Source organism: Candoia aspera, chromosome 3 (assembly GCF_035149785.1).
Source record: "Candoia aspera isolate rCanAsp1 chromosome 3, rCanAsp1.hap2, whole genome shotgun sequence".
Classification (NCBI taxonomy): domain Eukaryota; kingdom Metazoa; phylum Chordata; class Lepidosauria; order Squamata; family Boidae; genus Candoia; species Candoia aspera.
In genome coordinates, this window is record NC_086155.1 from 5,987,985 (window position 1) to 6,004,153 (window position 16,169).

Sequence of the window (16,169 nt, forward strand, 5' to 3'; positions counted from 1 at the left end):
AACCTTAAGCTGTGTGGACTACAACTCCCAGAATTCCCCAGCCAGCATGCTGGCTGGGGAATTCTGGGAGTTGAAGTCCACATAGCACGCTGCCAAGGTTGAGCGACACTGCTATATGGTAAATTAAAGCATTTTGGTTTAGCTGCTCAATGAAGGAACCAAATTACGCATCCCAAAGAAAGGGAAAACAGAATTGTTAGGCAGGGATTCTTTTTTTCCTGCATTTTAAAAGGTGAGAAGCTGAAATGAGGGAGCCCTACATTTTGTTGAATCCTGCCCCATTTATAGGCTGGGACCCAAAGGAGATTAGTAGCATAAAGTGATAGGTGCTGGATAATCTTTTTTTTTTTTTTACACAGGAAGTGAAATCCTTGCACTCTTTAAAAAAGACTGTGATTGGTACATGGTGTTCTAATATAACACAGTGTTTCTCAACTTTAAGATGCCAGCATGCTGGCTGGGGCATTCTGGGAGTTGAAGTCCCCACATCTTCAAGTTGCCCAGGTTGAGAAACACTGTGCTATGGGAAGATAATGAGGAAAGATTGTTGGGAAAGCTGAAAAAGGCTCGTATAAAATGCTGGAAAGTATGGGACGTTTGTTGAACGTGGTGTGTTTAGGGGTATCAGGTAGCAAAGACATCTGGATTTTTGCAGTTCCGATTTGTTTTGGAGTGGAAGACCACACATCTTCAAGTTGTCAGGGTTGAGGAACACTGATAGAACATATAACTTCCACTGCCAGAAAGTATTAAAGTGGGAATTAGGGAAGTTTGATGATGATGATGATGATGATGATGATGATGATGATGATGATGATTACATGCCATTAAGTCAGTGTCTTCCAACGGCACCCCCATCGCCAATGTAGCTGAGTCCATCCTCCTTGCTGCTGATCATCCTCTTCTTCTATTTTCTTCCGCCTTTCCCAACATTATGGACTTCTCAAAGGAACTTAAGTCTTCAAATGGATTGATTGATTGATCGATTATGTGCCATCAAGTCACTGTCAACTCTTAGCAGCCACATAGATAGGCCTTCAGATTTTCTAATGGTGCCCACATCAACACTGTGACTGAGTCCCTCCACCTGGCTGCTGGTCATCCTCTTCAGCTAGTCTAGTGGTCAAGGTGCTGGGCTAGAAACCAGGAGACTGGGAGTTCTAGTCCCGCCTTAGGCATGAAAACCGGCTGGGTGACCTTGGGCCAGTCCCTCTCTCTCAGCCCAAGAGCCAATCAGGTGTGTTATGAGAGTTCTAGTCCCGCCTTAGGCATGAAAGCTGGCTGGGTGACCTTGGGCCAGTCGCTCTCTCTCAGCCCAACTCACCTCACAGGGTTGTTGTTGTGGGGAAAAGAGGAGGAGGAAGGAGTATGAGGTATGCTTGCCACCTTGTTTACAAAAATAATAAAAGCAGGATATTCAATCAATCGATCAATCAATCTCTTTCCTTCCACCTTTCCCAGCATCAGAGCTTCTCCAGAGAGCAAGGTGTTCTTCTTGCACCTGGGTGTTTGGGTGCTTAGGGGAGTGGGGGAAGGAGGGGGATGGGAATCCTGCTGCACCTTCCTTGTTGAAACTCCTTCTTTGGGTAGAGGTGTGAGAGCTGGAGGGCACCAGCCAAGAATGACTAGGGACCATCCAGTCTCAGAGTACTGGAAAATGTTATTCCAAGCTAGGTCAAATCTCGAGTGGGATTTTGGGTCCCAGAGGCTGCACGGGTGTGCATGGGCAATGTAGAGAGGAGGAGGAAAAAGAGGCCACGCGGGAGTCTTCTGTGCGAGGGAGAGATCACTTCCAACACCCAGGCGTGCCAGGGTTTGCACATAATCCACTGCTCTCTGGATGTGTTGGGCTGTAACTCTGATCCTCCCCAACTGGCCTTGACCCAGGCGGGGATGGGAAAACACACCCCTTGCCCACCAGGGTCCCCTCCCTACAAATCAATCGAAGGGCGGGTGGGTTAACCAGAAAGGAGGAAAATGCATCTGGAAGTACATCTAGCGGGGCCAAGGAAAGGGCCTTCTCCATGGTGGCCCCCTCCCTTTGGGACGTCATTCCCCCAGAAATAAGATTGGTCCCTCCTTGCTGCTTTTCCGGAAGGCCCTGAAGACGTGGTTTCGTCAGTGGGCCTGGGGACCCCAGGTTGCCACGGAGACGATCAAGAGGCTGGTGGGAATGGGTTTGCTGCTGCGTGTGCGTGTGTGTGCGTGCGTCTATTGTTTTTATGTTTTTTAATTCTGTAAGCCGCCCAGAGTCAGTGTGTGTGAGTTTGGCAGCCTTATAAATTTGTTTAATAAAATAAAATAAATAAATCTGTGCCCAACTGGGTGCCCTCCAGTTGGGTTAATCTCCATTCCTAGCAAAGCTGGCCGGGAACGGGGAAGTTTTCCTCCCTCCCTCCCTCTTTCTCGTTCTTTCTCTTTTCTTTTTTCCTGCTCTTTCTACTTTTTTCTTTTTTCTAGTTTATATCAGTTTTATCTGTACATGTAATCATAAATAAAAGTATTAAAAATAAAAGTTGTTTATAGAGAATGAGGTAATGATGGGGAGACTGAAGAGATCATTATATTTCAAGAGACGGTGACAAGAACTTAAAAGTTGTTTATACTTGCTGAGACGGAAGTGGGAAGTTCTTTTTTTTCCCCCTTCTTTTTCTTCTTTCCTGCACTTTCTTTTAGTTTTTATAGTCTGCATAGTTATCTGTACATGTAATCTCGTAATCTTTATACACGTAATTAGAAAAAAAAAAAGCTGGCCCTGAACACTGGGGGGAAGTGCAGCTGGAAGGGGCCAGATTGCAGAAGGCACAGCTAGGTGGACTGTCTCAAACTCTGGATGATGGGTGTTGTGGTGTAACACACCCAGGGGGCATTAGGTTTTGAAGGCCAGCTGCTGGACAGCAAGCAAGGCCCATTGAGGGCAATGGGACTCATGCCAGGGAAGTACAAGTCCCATTCTGAAAACCGAGAAGTGGGGGGGGGGCGTTGAAACCCGATCTAGTGTTTTTTCTCTGGATGGAGAAATGCTCCGCCAGCTACCCTTTGGGATATTTACACGAGGCCGTTTTGCTGGATCAGCCAATACGATAAGTCTGCCATTCAGATACACTGCCTTTGCCCCTGGAGGCTCCAGGCCGCCTTCGCGGTGCAGAGACACATGGGGTTTCCATCCCCGATCTTCTGCAACCCGAAGGGAGCTTCTGCAAGATTTCAGCGAGCGCCGGGAACGGATCCGTTTTAAACCTCTCCAAATGCGCTCCAGCCCCCTCCATGGCTGGTGGGGTTGCATTTGCGCTGGAGTTGCACAACCGAAACAGCTTGGAACTATTTCGTGAGTTGCGGTTCGCCGACACTCAGCAGCGCCAATCGGGCGGACGATCCGGACACGGGGAGGGAGGAGCCTCGGGTTCACACGTGCGCGGCGGGAGGAGCTTTGTTCCACCGCCGTCGGGAGCCGGCTGCGACGCGATTTGGCGTCAGCGCCGCTGCCATTTTACTTCCGACATTTTGAAAGCTGATTTTTTAAAAAAAGGAATCTGTGTCCCGGCGTTGCACACGTACACGGCCGCGCCTCCTGGCTCGCGAGGAAGGCGAGGAAGGGGTTAAAAGCCAAGCCACCATTTAACAGACCGCCTTCAGCGCCTGGAGCAGCCGACCGTGTCGCCTGGAGCAAACGTTTCTGCTTGCATTCTCTAAGCTTGTAAACCGGGAGGGAGATGGCAAAAACCGGGGGATTTCCAATGCCTTGTTAAATTCAAAATCCCCTTCTCTTCCCGGACGTTAATCCGAATTTCCTGTTCCAGTACGATTTGGTATTTTAACATTTCTTCCTGGACTCTTAGAAGTGTGCAAAACAGTCGCTGTTATTTAATTTTTTAAAGATTTGTTAAGAGTATCCAAAAGAATCTCAACAGGTTGGAGAAATGGGTGGAAAGCAACGAAAAGAATTTAATGAAGATAAATGCAATTTTTTTTTACTTGGGAAACCAATCAAATGCATAAAGGAAAGATGGGAACATCTGCCTTAGCAAAGCCATCTGTGAAAAGAATCTTGGAATTGAGTGCAAACTGAATGTGTAGCTGCAAAGAAAATAAATAAAATAATGCAGTTTTAGGTGGCATCAACAGTATAGTTTCCGAAATACCTACAGTAACCATTCCAGTTTATTTCGCATTTTCAACCATTTGTTATTGGTGAAATAGAACAGAAAGAAAGAGAACACAACACTTAGATTTTCTGTGAAAAATAAATACATTACAGTGAATAAAATAAGCCCCAACCTAAAGAAGTAAAAAAAGAGGTATATAATATTAAGAAGGGTGTCATGGGGGGGGGGGTCAGAAAGGCAAGATAATGGTTGCAACAGTGCAAAGCCTGACCTCTCTCTTTTTTTTGACACATGTAAAAATGAAGATGGGCTTCAGTCATGCAGCCACCAGCTTGACTCTTTTGACAACCCCCTGGATGTCCCTGATAGTGTAACACCCTCCAATCCAGAGTAAAATAATTCTCCTCAAACTCACAAATAGATATAAAAGGAGAAACAGCCCACAATTAAGCTTTGAAAAACACACACGTACGCTAAATTTCTTCATGCAGCGTTGGAGAAAGTGAGGCCAGACGCACTTTGGGGAGCAGGTACTCCAGAGCATTGGCACTATCCCTGAGGAGGTCTGCCTTCTGCCCCATCCACAGCACCTGGGGAGACAGGATCTTGAACAAGCCCTCCTTGGATGCCCTGATAGGATCAGCAGAAAGAATGATTGATAGCTCAGAGTAGTTAAGTTGGCTAGTGAGCTTCTCTGCTAGTTTTGTCTTTTTTTTTTCTGATGTGCAATCTGGGGGTGTTTTGAAGTGCAGGTAGAAGTTGTGGCCAAGAAGGCCTTCACTCGAATTCATAGAATAGAAACCGTACCTGGGCTGGAAAGCTCTTCAGATCATGCATTGGTCACCTTGCATTTGAATTATTACAGCCGACTCTACATAAGACTGTCTTTGAAGACGGCTTGGAGGTACACCTGGTCCAGAATGCAATGGTGGAAACAGTTATGAGTGCATCTTGCTGCACCCATGTAACACCTCTGCTCTGTGAGCTGCACTAGCTACCAATAGCTTCTGGCTGCAATTCAAGGTCCTGGTTGTCACCTATAAAGTCCTTCATGGCATGGGGCCAGGCTATCTCAGGGCCCATCTGCTCTAGTTGGCATGCTCTAGGTCCCACCTATTAAATACTGGCATTTGATGGGACCCAGGAAGTGGACCTTTCTCAGTCCCAGTATCTGCCCTCTGGAACAACATTCCTCCAGAGACTCATTTGGCTCCACCCTGACCTTGTCAGAAAGTTCTTCAAACCTGGCTCTTCCCCCAGGCCTTGAGACAGAGTGGGTGTGGGTCCCTTGTGTGTTACGCAACTCTTTCTAGGTTGTCTGGGATATTTTTTTTTCAAGGCACCTGTTGTTCTTTTGCTTGTATTTTCAAATTGTTTTAAACTTGTACACTACTCCACTGCAGTGGAGTCAGGCAGCCTTATAGAATGAATGAATGAATGAATGAATGAATGAATGAATGAATGAATGAATGAATGAATGAATGGGAATGCTTCCTATGAAGATCAGTGGCTCCAAGATGTATGGAAATGTCTTTGTAAGTCTAGTGGTCCCTACCTGTTCCACGCTGCACACTTCCTTGGATAGGGCCTAGAGAAAACTATGTGCAGCTTATGTAAGTAGAAAAGAATAACGTTGGAAGATAGTGAAAAGATGCAGGTTTTTTAGGAAGGCAGTTCCAAGTAAGGGCACTGGTGCTGTTTAATCGTGGCAACTGAATAGGCATTGCAAATCCCCGTAAGTCTGTGTTCTCCCTTTCAAATTGGTAGCGAGAAATGCTTGTACGAGACTGAAAGAGAGAGAGACGGATATCAGCTACCAACAATCATGAATTACACTGTATATTTTTTTGGTTTTGTGGATATTATTAATTACGCACCAGTGCTAATCCTGAGAGGCAGTTTGGTGTAGTGGTTAAGGCTGGAAACCAGGAGTGTGTCAGTTCTAGTCCAGCCTTAGGCACAAAGCCAGCTGGGTGACCTTGGGCCACTCACATAGGAAGAAGAAGGCCAGGGCAAACCACTTGTGAAAATGTCGCCAAAGGGGGCTTATCCGTCAAGCCATGCAGAATCAAGTTTGCCTCAAAGGTTGTCTAGTATCTATCTATCACTATACATAGGTAAAGGTAAAGGTTTCCCTTGACATTAAGTCCAGTCGTGTCCGACTCTAGGGGGCGGTGCTCATCTCCGTTTCAAAGCCGAAGAGCCGGCATTTGTCCGTAGACACTTCCTCCGTGGTCATGTGGCCGGCATGACTAAACGGAACACCGTTACCTGCCCGCCGAAGCGGTACCTATTAATCTACTCACATTTGCATGTTTTTGAACTGCTAGGTTGGCAGGAGCTGGGACTAGCAACAGGAACTCACCCCCGTCACGCGGATTCGAACCGCCGACCTTCCGATCGGCAAGCTCAGCAGCTCAGCGGTTTAACCCGCAGCGCCACCGCATCCCTCTATCACTATACATCCACAGTACTGTTGTTGTTTATTCGTTTAGTCGCTTCCGACTCTTCGTGACTTCATGGACCAGCCCACGCCAGAGCTTCCTGTCGGTCGTCAACACCCCCAGCTCCCCCAGGGACGAGTCCGTCACCTCTAGAATATCATCCATCCATCTTGCCCTTGGTCGGCCCCTCTTCCTTTTGCCCTCCACTCTCCCTAGCATCAGCATCTTCTCCAGGGTGTCCTGTCTTCTCATTATGTGGCCAAAGTATTTCAGTTTTGCCTTTAATATCATTCCCTCAAGTGAGCAGTCTGGCTTTATTTCCTGGAGGATGGACTGGTTGGATCTTCTTGCAGTCCAAGGCACTCTCAGAATTTTCCTCCAACACCACAGTTCAAAAGCATCGATCTTCCTTCGCTCAGCCTTCCTTATGGTCCAGCTCTCGCAGCCATATGTTACTACAGGGAACACCATTGCTTTAACTATGCGGGCCTTTGTTGTCAGTGTGATGTCTCTGCTCTTCACTATTTTATCGAGATTTGTCATTGCTCTTCTTCCAAGGATTAAGCGTCTTCTGATTTCCTGACTGCAATCAGCATCTGCAGTAATCTTTGCACCTAGGAATACAAAGTCTTTCACTGCTTCTACATTTTCTCCCTCTATTTGCCAGTTATCAATCAAGCTGGTTGCCATAATCTTGGTTTTTTTGAGGTTTAGCTGCAAGCCAGCTTTTGCACTTTCTTCTTTCACCTTCATCATAAGGCTCCTCAGTTCCTCTTCACTTTCAGCCATCAAAGTGGTATCATCTGCATATCTGAGATTGTTAATGTTTCTTCCAGAGATTTTAACTCCAGCCTTGGATTCCTCAAGGCCAGCTTGTCGCATGATGTGTTCTGCATACAAGTTGAATAGGTAGGGTGAGAGTATACAGCCCTGCCGTACTCCTTTCCCAATCTTAAACCAGTCCGTTGTTCCGTGGTCTGTTCTTACTGTTGCTACTTGGTCGTTATACAGATTCTTCAGGAGGCAGACAAGATGACTTGGTATCCCCATACCACTAAGAACTTGGCACAATTTGTTATGGTCCACACAGTCAAAGGCTTTAGAATAGTCAATAAAACAGAAATAGATGTTTTTCTGAAACTCCCTGGCTTTTTCCATTATCCAGCGGATATTGGCAATTTGGTCTCTAGTTCCTCTGCCTTTTCTAAACCCAGCTTGTACATCTGGCAATTCTCGCTCCATGAATTGCTGAAGTCTACCTTGCAGGATCTTGAGCATTACCTTACTGGCATGTGAAATGAGTGCCACTGTTCGATAGTTTGAACATTCTTTAGTGTTTCCCTTTTTTGGTATGGGGATATAAGTTGATTTTTTCCAGTCTGATGGCCATTCTTGTGTTTTCCAAATTTGCTGGCATATAGCATGCATTACCTTGACAGCATCATCTTGCAAGATTTTGAACAGTTCAGCTGGGATGCCGTCGTCTCCTGTTGCCTTGTTATTAGCAATGCTTCTTAAGGCCCACTCAACCTCACTCTTCAGGATGTCTGGCTCTAGCTCACCGACCACACTGTCAAAGCTATCCCCGATATTGTTATCCTTCCTATACAGGTCTTCTGTATATTCTTGCCACCTTTTCTTGATCTCTTCTTCTTCTGTTAGGTCCTTGCCATCTTTGTTTTTGATCATACCCATTTTGGCCTGGAATTTACCTCCAATGTTTCTAATTTTCTGGAAGAGGTCTCTTGTCCTTCCTATTCTATTGTCTTCTTCCACTTCCGCGCATTGCTTGTTTAAAAATAATTCCTTATCTCTTCTGGCTAACCTCTGGAATTTTGCATTTAATTGGGCATATCTCCCCCTATCACTGTTGCCTTTTGCTTTTCTTCTTTCTTGGGCTACTTCTAGTGTCTCAGCAGACAGCCATTTTGCCTTCTTGGTTTTCTCTTTCTTTGGGATGTATTTTGTTGCCGCCTCCTGAACAATGCTGCCAACTTCTGTCCAGAGTTCTTCCGGGACCCTATCTACTAAGTCCAGTCCCTTAAATCGATTCTTCACCTCCACTGCATATTCCTTAGGAATATTAGTGAGCTCATATCTAGCTGATCTGTGGGTCTTCCCTAATCTCTTTAGTCTGATCCTAAATTGTGCAAGAAGAAGTTCGTGATCTGAACTACAGTCAGCTCCAGGCCTTGTTTTTACCGACTGTACAGATGTCCGCCACCTTTGGCTGCAAAGGATGTAATCAATCTGATTTCGGTGTTGTCCATCTGGTGAAGTCCATGTATAAAGCCGTCTCTTAGGTTGTTGGAAGAGAGTGTTTGTTATGCAGAGTGAATTGTCTTGGCAAAATTCTATCAGCCTGTGTCCTGCTTCGTTTTGTTCTCCCAGGCCATACTTACCTGTAATTCGAGGTGTCATTTGACTGCCCACCTTAGCATTCCAGTCTCCTGTGATGAAAACAACATCTCTTTTAGGCGTGTTGTCCAGTAGTTGCTGCAGATCCTCATAGAACTGCTCTACTTCAGCTTCTTCAGCATTTGTGGTTGGGGCGTATATTTGGATCACTGTGATGTTAGATGGCTTGCCCTGAATTCGAATTGAGATCATTCTGTCATTTTTTGGGTTGTATCCAAGCACTGCTTTAGCCACTTTACTATTAATTATGAAGGCTACTCCATTTCTTCTGTGGTCCTCTTGTCCGCAGTAGTAGATCTGGTGGTCATTTGATGTGAAGTGGCCCATTCCAGTCCATTTCAGTTCACTGACGCCCAGAATGTCTATCTTTAATCTTGACATCTCACCAATAACCACATCCAATTTGCCCTGGCTCATAGATCTTACATTCCAGGTTCCAATGGTGTGTTGATCCTTAGAACATCGGATTCGCCGTTCACCACCAGCACCGTCGGCCGCTAGCCGTCCTTTCGGCTTTGAGCTAGCTGCGTCATCACGTCTGGGGCTAGTTGAGCTCATCCTCTGTTCCTCCCCAGTAGCATTTTGACCATCTTCCGACCTGGGGGTCTCATCTTCCGATGGTATACCGACATATCTCTGGTTGTACTGATCCATTTAGTTTTCACGGCAAGAATACTGAGGTGGGTTGCCATTACCTTCCCCAGGGATCGCATTTAGTCTGACCTCTCTGTCATGACCTTCCCGTCTTGGGTGGCCCTTCACGGTTTAGCTCATGGCATCATTGAGGTGCTCAAGCTCCAGCACCACGACAAGGTAACGATCCTTTGCTGAAGTCCACAGTACTAAAGTCAGATTAAAAAGTTGTTAGACTAGAGGTGTAGAATTTTATACTTGTACCAAGTGTCAGGAAATATATCATGGTATGTATTGGTTTTAAAATGTTTGTGTAAGTTTTAGCTTAATTTTAATTGTGTTTGGAGTGCGTTCTGGTGCAGGGTGCGTTATAAATATTTTGTAGGTTTGTTCTGTTTGTCTCATATTGAATCAAGCAGCCCCAACTTTTGCTATGCATAACTCCAAGGGAAAAATCACACTTCTTCTGGCTCCAAATGATAGGAATAACCAGGATTATTAACTTGGATGGCTTTCAAAGGAGAGCTGGATAAATTCATGGAAGTTGAGTCTTGGTCTGGTAGACTTTGGGTTGTCTCTAGATTGGGGGAAGGTGTTTTCCACAGCAGATGCAGGGGAACAGTGTTGGACGAGGTAGCAGGCCTTGGCCTCATCTAACAGAATTGTACTCAATATATTTAAAGATCAGGGGGAAAATTCAACATCGTAACTTGATGAATTGCTAGCATACGGTATTTTGGTGGTGCAATTCTGGGCAGCTTCAGGTGTCAGAGGAAGCACGCCAGCATGCTGGCTGGGGAATTCTGGGAGGTGAAGTCCACATGGCTTAAAGTTGCTAAGGTTGAGAAACCCTGCTCCAGACATTCTCCACCCTTCACAACGGCTCACATTTTGCTAGGAAATAAAAGTACTTCAGTCTAACTGCAAAGAAATCGGGTTACATGGCTCGGGATTGGGTTATCTTAGGGACCGTCTTTTCCCAGCTGTTTCTACCAGTCCAATCCGGTCCGGCAGGATGGGCAAGCTCCAGGTCCCGTCAGCCAAGTAATGTCGGCTGGCAGGGACCAGGAGACGGGCCTTTTCCGCCATGGCGCCTGCCCTCTGGGACATCCTCCGTCCTGAGATTAGGATGGCCCCGGCCCTTTTGGCTTTCGGAAGGCCTCGAAGACCTGGCTTTGAGCCCGGGCCTGGGGCCCCGAGTGTGCGAAGGGCCCCATTTCATGGTTGTGCTGACACTGACAGATTTTAAGATCTCTTGGCTGTATTTATATTTATATTTAATTTTTTGTATCGTTTTTATTGTTTTATTGTTTTTATTATTGTAAGCCGCCCAGAGTCACTGGTCTGAGATGGGCAGCTATATAAATTGAATAAATAAATAAATCATTCTGGCAAATTAGGCCAAGAATGCAGAATGCAAACAAGGATAAATTGACTTTATTTTTGGTCTTTGGGGTCAATGTATGTTAATCCAGTCCTGGCCACAAGGGTGGCCTTTAGACTCTCTGTGATCAAAAATAATAAGAAAGCAGCAAGACTTTGCATTGGCAATTTACCAGCACCAGTAAAATGGAGAGACAAGAGGAAAAGACAAAGGCCAATTTTTAGCAGCCTTGTAAAAATGGGGGAAGCTGAAGCAGAAGAATTTCCCAGAAACTGTGAAATCAGCAGAGGTGAAAGTTGCAATGCAAGTTGACAGAGTTGGGTATACAGATAGTCCTCATTTAACAACAATTGGGACCGGAATTTTGGTTGCTAAGTGAAGCAGTCATTAAGCGAATCCAACCTGCTTTTACGACCTTTTTTTGCAACAGCCATTAAGCGAATCACGGTGGGTGTTAAGTGAACCACATGGTCATTAAGCAAGTCACATGGTTCCCCATTGATTTTGCTTGCCAGAAACTGGCTGGGAAGGTTGAAAATGGCAATCACGTGACCACAGGAGGCTGTGACAGTCATAAATACAAACCAGTTGCCAAGCACCCAAATCGTGATCACATGACCATTGGGACACTGCAATGGCCATAAGTGTGAGGATCAGTCATAAGTCATTTTTTTCAGCACCGTCATAAGTCTGAACCATCACTGAACAAATGGTTATTAAGCGAGGACTACCTGTACTACTTGAGGTAGAGATGGGGAGATGGAGGAGAAGCATGAAGAAAAGATGCCAGGGGAAAGGAAGGGATGCTTCTCAAATATTAGGGAAATAAACAATGTTCCCAGAATTGTGAAAATTACTTAAAAATGACTTCAGCCTTCTTAAGACGGGGTGATGGGAATCCCAGCTAATGGTCTTTGATTGTTGGGGGATTAGGCCAAGTGGCTCAGAATTTATGCTCTGTTCCGAACACATGTATATAGGAAAGAGCTGTGATTTGCAACATTACAGTACTGTGATAAATTACAAAGATGGGTTTAGTTGCTTGACAAGATATTGAGTGTGCTGAACTGAACTGTATCAAATCAAGAATTGTTCACTGTGTTTCCCATTCACCCAACTCCTTATATGTGGAGTTGAGCCCCATATTACTCAATGTGCAGAGAGCCAGTTTGGTCTAGTGGTCAAGGCACCAGGCTAGAAACCAGGAGGCCATGAGTTCTTGTCCTGCCTTGGGCACGAAGCCAGCTGGGGGACCTTGAGCCAGTCCCTCTCTCTCAGCCCTAGGAAGTAGGCAGTGGCAAACCACTTCTGAAAAACCTTCCCAAGAAAACTGCAGCGACTTGTCCAGGCAGTCTCCGAGAATTGGACAGGATTGAACGGATTAAAAATAAAAAACTAAATGTGCAGTGTGAACCCTGAAATAGCCGATTGCTTAGGAAAGGTGGAATATGGTCTTTCTTAGAGGACCAGACTCTACCAAATGTACACACTTCTGAGTCACACCAGGTTAACACAGCAACCATCTCCCAGCTTGCTGCTTAGAAAGATCAAAGAATCCTGATTTTCACCCAGAATAAACAACCAAGATGTAGTAGGACTGCTATCCCTAACCTTTTTATTAGATACAAAAGATCTATAAAACCTTGCCATTTTACAAGGCTAAAATTAAGAGGTGCACTCAGAGGTGTTCACAGGGTAGGGTCCAAAAAGTCAAGGTGGCAGCTATGATGTGCCTTCAAAATTCCATCTGGTTTTTATGCGAGTTATGTCTGCAACATACACAAAAACCAGACTGAGCTTTGATCACACTGTTGTGGCCACCATATTGACTTCTTTGCCCATGCTCCGTGGACGCTCTTGGATGCAGGCTCAGGATAAGACCTTTGGATATTAATAACTTCCGATTCTGGAATACGTAAATAATCTCTGAAACGTTCAAAGAGCTTTACCTAGATCGGGGGGTTTCAGACTTTTTCAGGCCATGGAACTTGATCGTTAAATAAAAAATTCCCAGAACCCCTCATCAAAAGGCAAAGCTCTAAGGCAGTGTTTCTCAACTGTGGCAACTTTAAGATGTGTGGACTTCATTCCCCAGAATTCCCCAGCCACAGGAGTGGACTTCGACTCCCAGAATTCCCAGGATTGAAGTCTACACTTCTTAAAGTTGCCACAGTTGAGCAATAGTGCCCTAATTATAGAAAACTGGCTGCCTTCAAATGAATGTTGGGGGGGGGGGCTTAGTCTCTTACAGAACCCCATTAAATTCTTAGGGAACCGTAGGGTTCTGGAAAATAGTTGGAAAAATCTTGGTCTAGATTAGTAAGAAAGCCTTTGCCTTTCATTAGTAGCCAATATATACTGTTTGAACCTCAAAAAAACCAAGATTATGGCAACCAGCTTGATTGATAACTGGCAAATAGAGGGAGAAAATGTAGAAGCAGTGAAAGACTTTGTATTCCTAGGTGCGAAGATTACTGCAGTTGCTGACTGCAGTCAGGAAATCAGAAGACGCTTAATCCTTGGGAGAAGAGCAATGACAAATCTCAATAAAATAGTTAAGAGCAGAGACCTTGCACTGACAACAAAGGTCTGCATAGTCAAAGCAATGGTGTTCCCCGTAGTAACATATGGCTGCGAGAGCTGGACCATAAGGAAGGCTGAGCGAAGGAAGATCGATGCTTTGGAACTGTGGTGTTGGAGGAAAATTCTGAGAGTGCCTTGGACTGCAAGAAGATCCAACCAGTCCATCCTCCAGGAAATAAAGCCAGACTGCTCACTTGAGGGAGTGATATTAAAGGCAAAACTGAAGTACTTTGGCCACATAATGAGAAGACAGGACACCCTGGAGAAGATGCTGATGCTGGGGAGAGTGGAGGGCAAAAGGAAGAGGGGCCGACCAAGGGCAAGGTGGATGGATGATATTCTAGAGGTGACGGACTCGTCCCTGGGGGAGCTGGGGGTGTTGACGACTGACAGGAAGCTCTGGCGTGGGCTGGTCCATGAAGTCACGAAGAGTCGGAAGCGACTAAACGAATAAACAACAACAATATACTGTTTGATAGTCAATCTGTGGCCCATTCATAACATTAGCCATTGCATTTTTTATGGACCCAGGAGCACTCTTAAATCATTCTGTCAAGTTCTGGGAGGGAAAAGCACTGTTCTAGGGAAAAAAACATAGTGGTACAATGATTAAAATTCTTAGACCTACTAAAGGTTCAAAATTAAATATGAGCCAACAGAATTGGGGGGTGGGGGAGAGGGTTCCACAGGGTATGGGTAAAACTAGTCCAGATGATGGCCATTAAAAGGGGCAGGACTTGGTTTTTTGGGCCCCTCCCTCTGCAACCACCATGGGCATTTTGTGTCATAAAGAATTGTTGAAAACTTGGCCCATCCCTTGGGAAAAAAATTCAGAGAAATTTTCCATGCATGTAGTAGAGAATTTCAAAAGACCATCTGTGCCAAGGTCTAAATTCAACCATGTTTTAATGGTGAATGAGGTCTCCACCACTTTTTTTTCCCCTTTTTCCAACAGATACTTTACTTTTAATGGGCAAGGGAAAGGGGAAACATTTTGTACTTGCAGAATTTGGCCAGTGCAGAGAAGTGTTTGGAAATTTAAAAAATCAAAAATCAAAAAAGAACAAGAGGACTTCCTCGAATTCACAATTTTCATAAACGGCATGGGGAGCATTTGTAATGTAAAAAAAAAAAAAGCAAACGAAAGACTAAGCAAAAGGAAGAGATTTGTCTGCCCCTCCGAATGTGAACTGGACAACTGACAGAGATTGGCTACTGAACACAATAGTCAGATAAGACTATGATGGACCAGCCAAATCCAAAAGAGAAATAGATGTTACGATTATAGACAAGTCAGTTCCCAACACGCTTCTGTTCAACAAAAGGATTGTCTGGATCCTCTTCAGTTGTTCCTGTATGTTCCTTGGATGTGTTTCCCACCACAGCTGCCAACCCTTCAAGGTAGACCAGGTCTGGAAAGAGACACCCCAAGAAATACTAGGACTCCACTTTATTGATACAGGATACAATAACAGAACCTTGAAACAGCATTTCTTTCTCATGCTATCTTGTCTTCCTGGACTAGGCTCACGGTTTCTTACCAGTTGCTGCATATTTTCTTCAGGATAATTTCCGACCTTCTCTAGACCAGCCCCAAACAAGACAGTGTGCGTTGGGGGCTAATCTAACTCCCTTGGGATTAATTAACCCAGTTTTCTTGTTTGCATAACTTGCTAACGTTCTGCCCTTCTTGGCCTACTTAAGCACGTTATGCAAACATGACTGTGCTGAATTATTGACTGCAAGCCAGACAGATTAATTTTGTACTTGGTAAATAGTTCTGCAGAGCATTCGCATAATATTAGTACAGAGAATCTGTATAGACAGGATTTCTTTTCCCCAACCTCTTGGTCCAGTCTAGATTCAGGAGCAAGAATTCCTGTAAAAGATGGAGAATTCCCATGCAGGACTACATATTACAGATAGTCCTCGACTTACAACCATAATTGGTCCTGGAACTTCCATTGCTAAATGAGGCAGTTGTCAAGTGAGTCACACCCGATTTTATGAGCTTTTTTGCCACGGTCATTAAGCCAATCATTGTAGTTGTTAAGCGAATCTGGATTCCCCCATTGACTTTGCTTGTCAGAAGCCGGCTGGGAAGGTTGCAGATGGCAATTGCAGATGGCAATCATGTGACCCCAGAATGCTGCAACTGTCATAAGTGCGAGCTGGTTGCCAAGCACCTGAATTTTGATCACATGACCACAGGGACACTGTGATGGTCATAAGTGCGAGGACCGGTCGCAGGTCGCTTTTTTCAATGCTGTCGTAACTTCGAGTGGTCATTAAATGAATGGTCATAAGTCGAGGACTACCTGAATCGCTTTTTCAGAATGGAACAGCACCCTTGAAGCTGGGCAGCTTGCCTACCATGACCCTATTTTAGGCTCAATAATATTGTGACAGATCTCTTCTGCATGCTTGACCAAAATTTCCAGGAACTCTGAAAAATGAGCAAAAAAAAAAAAAAGCTTTACTCTTGACTCAGTTGTCCCTGGCGAGTTTTTATAAACGTTCCATTTGGGGAAAATCGGCAGAGGCTGTCACCTGCTCAGGCTATTACTGGCAGCTGATGGATTCCTTTTTTAGAGAGAATAA